We start from the raw sequence: 7,749 nt of genomic DNA, 5'->3' as shown, positions 1-7,749 counted from the left end.
TTGAAGGAAGACTTTTTTTTTTTTTTTTTTTTTTTTTTTGAGACGGAGTTTCGCTCTTGTTACCCAGGCTGGAGTGCAATGGCGCGATCTCGGCTCACTGCAACCTCCGCCTCCTGGGTTCAGGCAATTCTCCTGCCTCAGCCTCCTGAGTAGCTCAGATTACAGGCACACGCCACCATGCCCAGCTACTTTTTTTTTTTTTTTTGTATTTTAGTAGAGACGGGGTTTCACCATGTTGACCAGGATGGTCTCGATCTCTTGACCTTGTGATCCACCCGCCTCGGCCTCCCAAAGTGCTGGGATTACAGGCTTGAGCCACCGCGCCCGGCCAATGAAGGAAGACTTTAACTTTGGATTTTTCAATGTGTAATGATGAAGAATGGAAAGGCCATTCTAAACAGAATGATAAAGACAGCAAAGGCAGGAATACCTGGGCCTATTCTTGGACTGGTGTCTCAGTTGGACTGGATCATGAGGTTCATGAAAACAACAGTAGGTTAGGAGTGTGGAAAGTTATATTTAAGATCACATTGTCAAGGATCTTGAAAGTCAAACCATGGAGTTAGAGCTTGGGGTTACAGGAAAGTCATTATTTAAACGTCTTTGAAGCATAATAGTGGGATGGAAATTCAAACCATTAAGTGTATGCTAAAAATAGGAGAACTGTTGTTATGTAATGAAATTGCAAAAATTGTAAGAACTGGATTTTCCCATTTTCTTTAGGATGATTGCACTTTCTGTATTGAACTTCAAGATTTCATAACCAAGTTTCAACTGCTCAGCAAGCAGCTGTGTATTCATTTTCAAGTTCTTTTTAACAAAGTCTATTTTAACAAACTGGGTGGCCTAAACAAACAGCTGAAATTTATTCCCATAGTTCTGGAGGCTGAAAGTCCAAAGTCAAGGTGTTGGCAGGGTTGGCTTTTTTTGAGAGGAGAGAAGGAATGATCCATTTCAACTGTGGACAACCCAGCCTCTTTTCTTAACTCATAAATGACTGTCTTCACTCTGTCTCTTCACATCGTCTTCCCTCTATGCCTGTCTGTCTCTGTGTCGAAATTTTCTTTCTTTTTTTTTTTCTTTTTTTAACAAAGACACCAACTATATTGGATTAGGGCCCACTCTGTTGACCTCATTTTAACTAAGTATGTCTCCTGACAACATTATTTCCAAAGAAAGTCTAATTCTAAGGTTCTGGGGTTCAAGACTTCAACATATGAATTTCTGGAGACACAATTCAACTTGTCACACCCTGTAAATCTGAAAAAGAATTCTCTGAAAGGAGCATAAAGTCACTTAGAGTTTATTTAACAAACGCAAAATGTTTAGATGTTAGACTAGTCCTATATATAAATAGCTGATCTCATAAGTGGTTTTAAGGAAGCTGGCAGGAGGTTGAAATTGTTTTGGTGGAGTCTCCTGCCAAAGAATTCAAAGTTGGAAGATGAAGAATTCAGGTCAAAGTATGGATAAATATCAATGAAAATAAGAAAGATTTCACAGATAAATGCGAGGAAGTATTACAGAATGGGTAAACACACAAGCCCTGAATTAGGTCTGGGTTTCAATTCCAGCTCAGTCATTTATTTGTGGATGAACTTGGACAAGTTACTTAAACTTTCTAAACATAGATTCATTATTTGTAAAGTACAGTCTTAGAGTAGCTAGCCAAGACCTTTAGATTTCCAGGTATAAATTAAAGACTGGTACACGTTTCACACAGCGAGCTTTCCAAGCAGTACCGTTGAAGCCCTTTCCCTAGAACCGAGGTCAGAGGGAGCACACCCCACCCAGCCTTCTTGAGGGTAAATAAAACTCATAATATACCAAAACCTGTCTCCAAAATCCTCTTCTGATGTATGCCTCCTCTCAGTCTCGCCCCTTTATTGGCTAGAGATGAGTAGTTAGCAAAGGTCACAAAGCCGGTTACCTAGTCTCACACTTCACTTGGGGGACCTCCACCAAAGTTGAGACTAACCTGGTTCCATTTTATCAGCCTGTGATACTAGTAAAACTACAGTGGGATGTACATTTCACATGGCAATAATAGGAGGGCAAAGTAATTTGGAGATATATATATACATATATATATATGTATATATATGTAACATTTGAAAATACTCTTTGATCTGTCAGTTCCACTTTTAGGAATGTGTCTTAAGGAAATAAGTTGAAATGTGAACAAATATTTATTTATAAGTGTATTAACTGTAGGGTCATTAGCAACCATGGAAAATTTGAAGCACTCCAAATTTCTAACAATGAAGAAGTGTGTTCAGTGACATATTGTACAACCATTTCAAATAATGTATAGGATTAAGATGGTAAATTTTATATTACGTGTTTTTCTACTACAATTAAAAAATGTACTGGGCCTGGTGTGGTGGCTCAGTTTCTGTAATCTTAGCAACTCAGGAGACTGATGCAGGAGGATCGCTTGAGCCCAAGAGTTTGAGGCTACAATGAGCTATGCTTATATTATGACGTAAATAAAAAGCATACTACAAAATTATATGTACAGTATGATTTCAACGAGGTTAAAATATGCATAAAAATGGTCTAGATGAAATATTAAAATATTATCACTGCTTGCCTGCAACTGCTGTTTGTTCTTGTTTTTATACTTTTCTGTACTTGAAAAACTTAAAACCAACAAATAAGGAAATGGGGCTTAGGAGACCAAAAATAGGTCTCTTCCAGTGGAAAGGTAGAGAATAAAGGTTCTAGATCCAAGATGGCTGATCACTAGCAGCTCGGGACTGCAGCTCCCACTGAAAACACAAAGAACGAGAGGACGCCATACCTTCACATGAATTCTTGTTGCTCACGCACCAGGAGATTCCCAGCGGAGGAGCCCCACGGGTCGCCAGCGCGACTCTTGTGACCGGGGAGGCGGTTTTGCCGGCGCCTCGGAGCGTCGGTTCTTGGTGCAGAGTCAGAAAGGCACCATCCATCTTAACGCCGCTGATTTGGTCGGCGCAGTGGGTTGCTCAGATTTCGGCACTGAGAATCAATAAGTTGGATGTCCACTCAGAAACCCAATTACAAAGACGGTAATTATAAAGACCACAGATGGATAAATCTACAACGAAGGGAAGAAAACAGCCAAAAAAGGCTGAGAATACCCAAGATCAGAATGCCTCTCCCTCAGCAGGGGATCCCAGTTCCTCATCAGCAACGAAACAAGGCTTGATGGAGAACGAGTGTGTTCCAATTACAGAAGCAGGCTTCAAAACGTGGATAATAAGAAACTCCTGTGAATTAAAAGAACTTATGTTAACACAATCTAAAGAAACTAAGAACTTTGAAAAAAGGTTTGACGAAATGTCAACAAGAATACAAAATTTAGAGAGGAAAATAAGTGAATTGATGGAACTGAAAAACACAATACGAGAACTACGTGAAGTATGCACGAGTTTTAACAGCCGAATTGATCAAGCAGAAGAAAGGATATCAGAGGTCGAAGACCAACTCAATGAAATAAAACTAGAAGACAAGATTAGAGAAAAAAGGATAAAAAGGAACGAGCAAAGTCTCCAAGAAATATGGGACTATGTGAAAAGACCTAATCTACGCTTGATAGGTGTACCTGAATGTGACGAAGAGAATGAATCCAAGCTGGAAAATATGCTTCAGGACATTATTCAGGAAAATTTTCCCAACTTAGTAAGGCAGGATAATATTCAGCTCCAGGTAATGCAGAGAATACCACAAAGATATTCCTCAAGAAGAGCAACTCCAAGGCACATAATCGTCAGATTCACCAGGGTTGAAATGAAGGAGAAAATACTAAGGGCAGCCAGAGAGAAAGGTCAGGTTACCCACAAAGGGAAGCCTATCAGACTCACAGCAGATCTCTCAGCAGAAACCCTACAAGCCAGAAGAGAGTGGGGACCAATATTCAACATCCTTAAAGAAAAGAACTTTCAACCAAGAATTTTACATCCAGCCAAACTAAGCTTCATAAGTGAAGGAAAAATAAAGTCTTTTGTGAACAAGCAAGCACTCAGAGAATTCATCACCACCAGGCCTGCTTTACAAGAGCTTCTGAAAGAACCACTACACATAGAAAGGAACAAACAGTATCAGCCTTTCTAAAAAATACCAAAAAGTAAAAAACACCAATATAATGAAGAATTTACATCAACTAATGGGCAAAAGAGCCAGCTAATATTAAATGACAGTATTAAACTCACATATATCATTATCAATTCTAAATTTAAATTGACTAAATTCCTCAATTCAAAGACAGGCAATTTGGACAAAAAACTAAAACTGTATGCTGCATCCAGACCCATCTCACATTCAAGGATACACAAAGACTCAAAACAAAGGATGGAGAGAGACTTACCAACCAACCAGAGAGCAAAAATAAATAAATAAAAAGCAGAAGTTACAATTTTTGCCTCTGATAAAATAGTATTTAAAGCAACAAAGATCAAAAGAAGCAAAGAAGGACATTATATAATGATAAAAGAATTAATGCAACAACAAGAAGAGTTAAAGGTCCTAAATATACACGCACCCAATACAGGAATACCCAGACACACAAGACTTATAAAGAGACTTAGACTCCCACACAATAATAGTGGGAGACTTCAACATTAATATTAGACAGATCAATGAGACAGAAAATTAATAACGATATCCAGGACTTGAACTCAGATCTGGAACAAGTAAACGTAATTAACATTTATAGAACTCTCCACTTTACACAAAATATACACTCTTATCAGTACCACATCATATCAACTTAGAAGTTTAAACGAAATGTTGGTTGGCTCCTTGTTTGTTACTCTCTTCCCTCATTTTCTTTCATGTCTCCATTATTAGGGACAATTATAGGCATACCCATATTTAGACTACATTCTAGCCCGGGCAGCAAAGCAATACCCCCATTCTCTCTCCCTCTTCCTCTTTCTCTTTCTTCCTCTTCTTTATTCTTTTTCTTATTATTCTTTTTCTCAAAAAAAAAAAAAAAAAAAAAAAAAGAGAATAAAGGTTCTAAAGCTGGGCTTTGTAAACAGACATGCTGGGGTTAAATCCTGGCTCAATTTCTCTGTAGAAGAGAAAAGAGAGGGCGCAAATCCTCTGTCCATGGATGAATTCCTTAACCTTTCCTAGCTTCCTGTTTCTCATCTACAAAATGAGTATAATACTGGTACCTCTCTCATCCAGTTGTTTTAGCAATCAGTGGTAGAGTGTGTGTAACTGACCTATATCAGGGTCCCGGCTATTCACTCTAGAGGTGGCAGACACAGTGGGGAAAAGGAGCATTTCAGACCTCAGCCTGAATTTTGCTTCTTCCACCTTCTTCCAGTGACTTTGGGTGGTTATGTACTCCTTCTCTGCTTTATTATTGTGGAAAAGTAAAATGAGAGTAATGAAAATACCTGTCTCATACTATTGCTAGGAGGATTAAATGAGTTAATACATATAATGGCAAAGAACAGTTCCTGGCATGAAGCAAAAGCTCAATAAATGTTAGAGTTATTATTATGTCATTATCATCATTCGTCTTATCCTTATTATCTTATACCACCAAATATGAAGCTGGAGCTGAAATGCTGGTCATGTTTCATCTAGATTATCCTGGGCTTTCTAAGATGAAATAAAATCAGAAAAGAGACAAAACTTACAAACTGAGAACAGCTCCATGTTAAAGAAGCAAATGAACAAATGAGGCAGACAAAACAACTGAAAATGGCAAATGGGGAAATAAGAAATTGAAAGGAAAGTGCTAGCAAATATCATAGATGAAATTCATATATATCAAGAACTAATAGAATAAAATAGAAAAGCACTAAGGTCTCCATTGATATGTGGGCAATAAGCATGGCCAGTTCAAAACAGGATCCAGTTAGAAAACAAACATAAAAAAATGTCAGCTTCATTAATGCAGCCTAAGTGTCCCCTGGGTTTCTCATTTTATGGGTTACCACTTCCTTTTCATTTTAAGTAAAATGACTCAGGTCCCCAACCCTATGGTTACAGGAAAACAGTTCCTCCTTGTGATTTCAGAAAAGAGCTGGACTGCCTGGCTGACTCACATTCTCTCCTGAACTGCTTCTTCTAGTAGCTCCCTGTCACTTTGGACTAGAGCTGGCACTGCTCTCCTTGGCTGTCCTGGAACTGAGAGATGGACTGCATCCTACTAGGACAGAGTTGCTTCTTGAATTCCCCAAGTAAACATGCACCCGTGTGGATGACAAGCCTTAATAAAAATTCATTGTCAAAGTTAGTCAACAAGGTCCCAAACAAGCTTGAGAGCCAGGGAACAGAAGTGCCATCTGTAATGATATAGGCACACCTATGAGAACATTTGTCTTTCCTCTAAGACAACTTGAAGTTACAGATACCTCTTAGAACTTAAAAAGTTTGATAGTCCCTTACCTGAAGAAATAGAAACATTGGAAAATGTATTAAGGAATTTCTGTGAAATTAGAACAAAATGACTAATTGCCAACGCAAGAGAAAAAATAAGAAATAAGAGCCTGAGTCTGGGAAGTCCACATCCATCTAATAGGTGTTCCATAATCAGAAAAAGAGATGAGGTGAAGACATTATAAAAAAATAAGACAAGAGAAATCCCACCGAAGGACATGAATCTCCTAAAAGTACCCAGCAAAATGAACAGTACAAAGACCCAAACCGAGGAACTTTCTCTTGAAATTTGAGATCACCAGGGACAACAATACTAAAAGCTCCCAGAGAGAGAGAGAAAGAAAAAAGAAACCAGGTTACATACAAAGCATCAGAAATCAGAATGGTCATACATCTCTCAATACAATGCTAGAAGCTAGAAGATAATAGAACAATACCTTCAAAAATTGTGTGGGAAAATTATTTGCAACTTATAACTTTATATCCAGCCAAGCAATCAGTCAAATATGAGGCATGACATTCAAGTTCTCCCTCCAAATTAAACTATCAATGCATTCTTTCAGGAGACTGCTGGATGATGAGTTCCACTATAATGGATAAAAACCAAGAAAGGTGATGCTGTGCATTCCAAGAAGTAAGAGATCTAATACAAGAGAGAGGAGCAATGGCTTTCCAGGGTAGCAGCAACTCGAAGTGAGAGGATGTCAGCTCTGCAGAAATCCGGTGCATACTGGGACAAAATGACAGAAGGTAATTTGAGAGAGGTGATTGTTTATTTGATAGATTTCATTAAATTACATTTTTTACTTGAGAGCTATTTGGGAATATGAGGAAAATTATCATAGAAACATTGAAAACTAACAAAACAAAATGCAAGGCAATTATTAACTAGAAGAAAACCAAAAGGTTTAATCATAGATAGTAATCATAGTGTATAATGTAGATTTTAGTGAAGCCCAATATTGCATAGGTCACAATAATGTAAATACTGAACATTGATTTAACCAAAACTCAGAGTTCATATCTAAATCTCTGCCAAAATATTGCTCTTTTAAAAAGTAAACCATTGAGGCCAGGCGCAGTGGCTCATGCCTGTAATTACAGCACTTTGGGAGGCTGAGGCAGGTGGATCACCTGAGGTCAGGGGTTCAAGACCAGGCTGGGCGACATGGTGAAATCTTAGCTCTACTAAAAATACAAAAAGTAGCCAAGCATGGTGGCATGTGCCTGTAATCCCAGCAACTTGGGAGGCCAAGGCACAAGAATCACTTGAACCTGGGAGGCGGAGGTTGTAGTGAGCCAAGATCACATCATTGCACTCCAGCCTGAGTGACAGAGCAAGACTCCATCTCAAAAAACAAAACA

Source organism: Saimiri boliviensis, chromosome 3 (genome assembly GCF_048565385.1).
Source record: "Saimiri boliviensis isolate mSaiBol1 chromosome 3, mSaiBol1.pri, whole genome shotgun sequence".
Taxonomy (NCBI): domain Eukaryota; kingdom Metazoa; phylum Chordata; class Mammalia; order Primates; family Cebidae; genus Saimiri; species Saimiri boliviensis.
Note: the sequence above shows the minus strand (reverse complement) of the source record.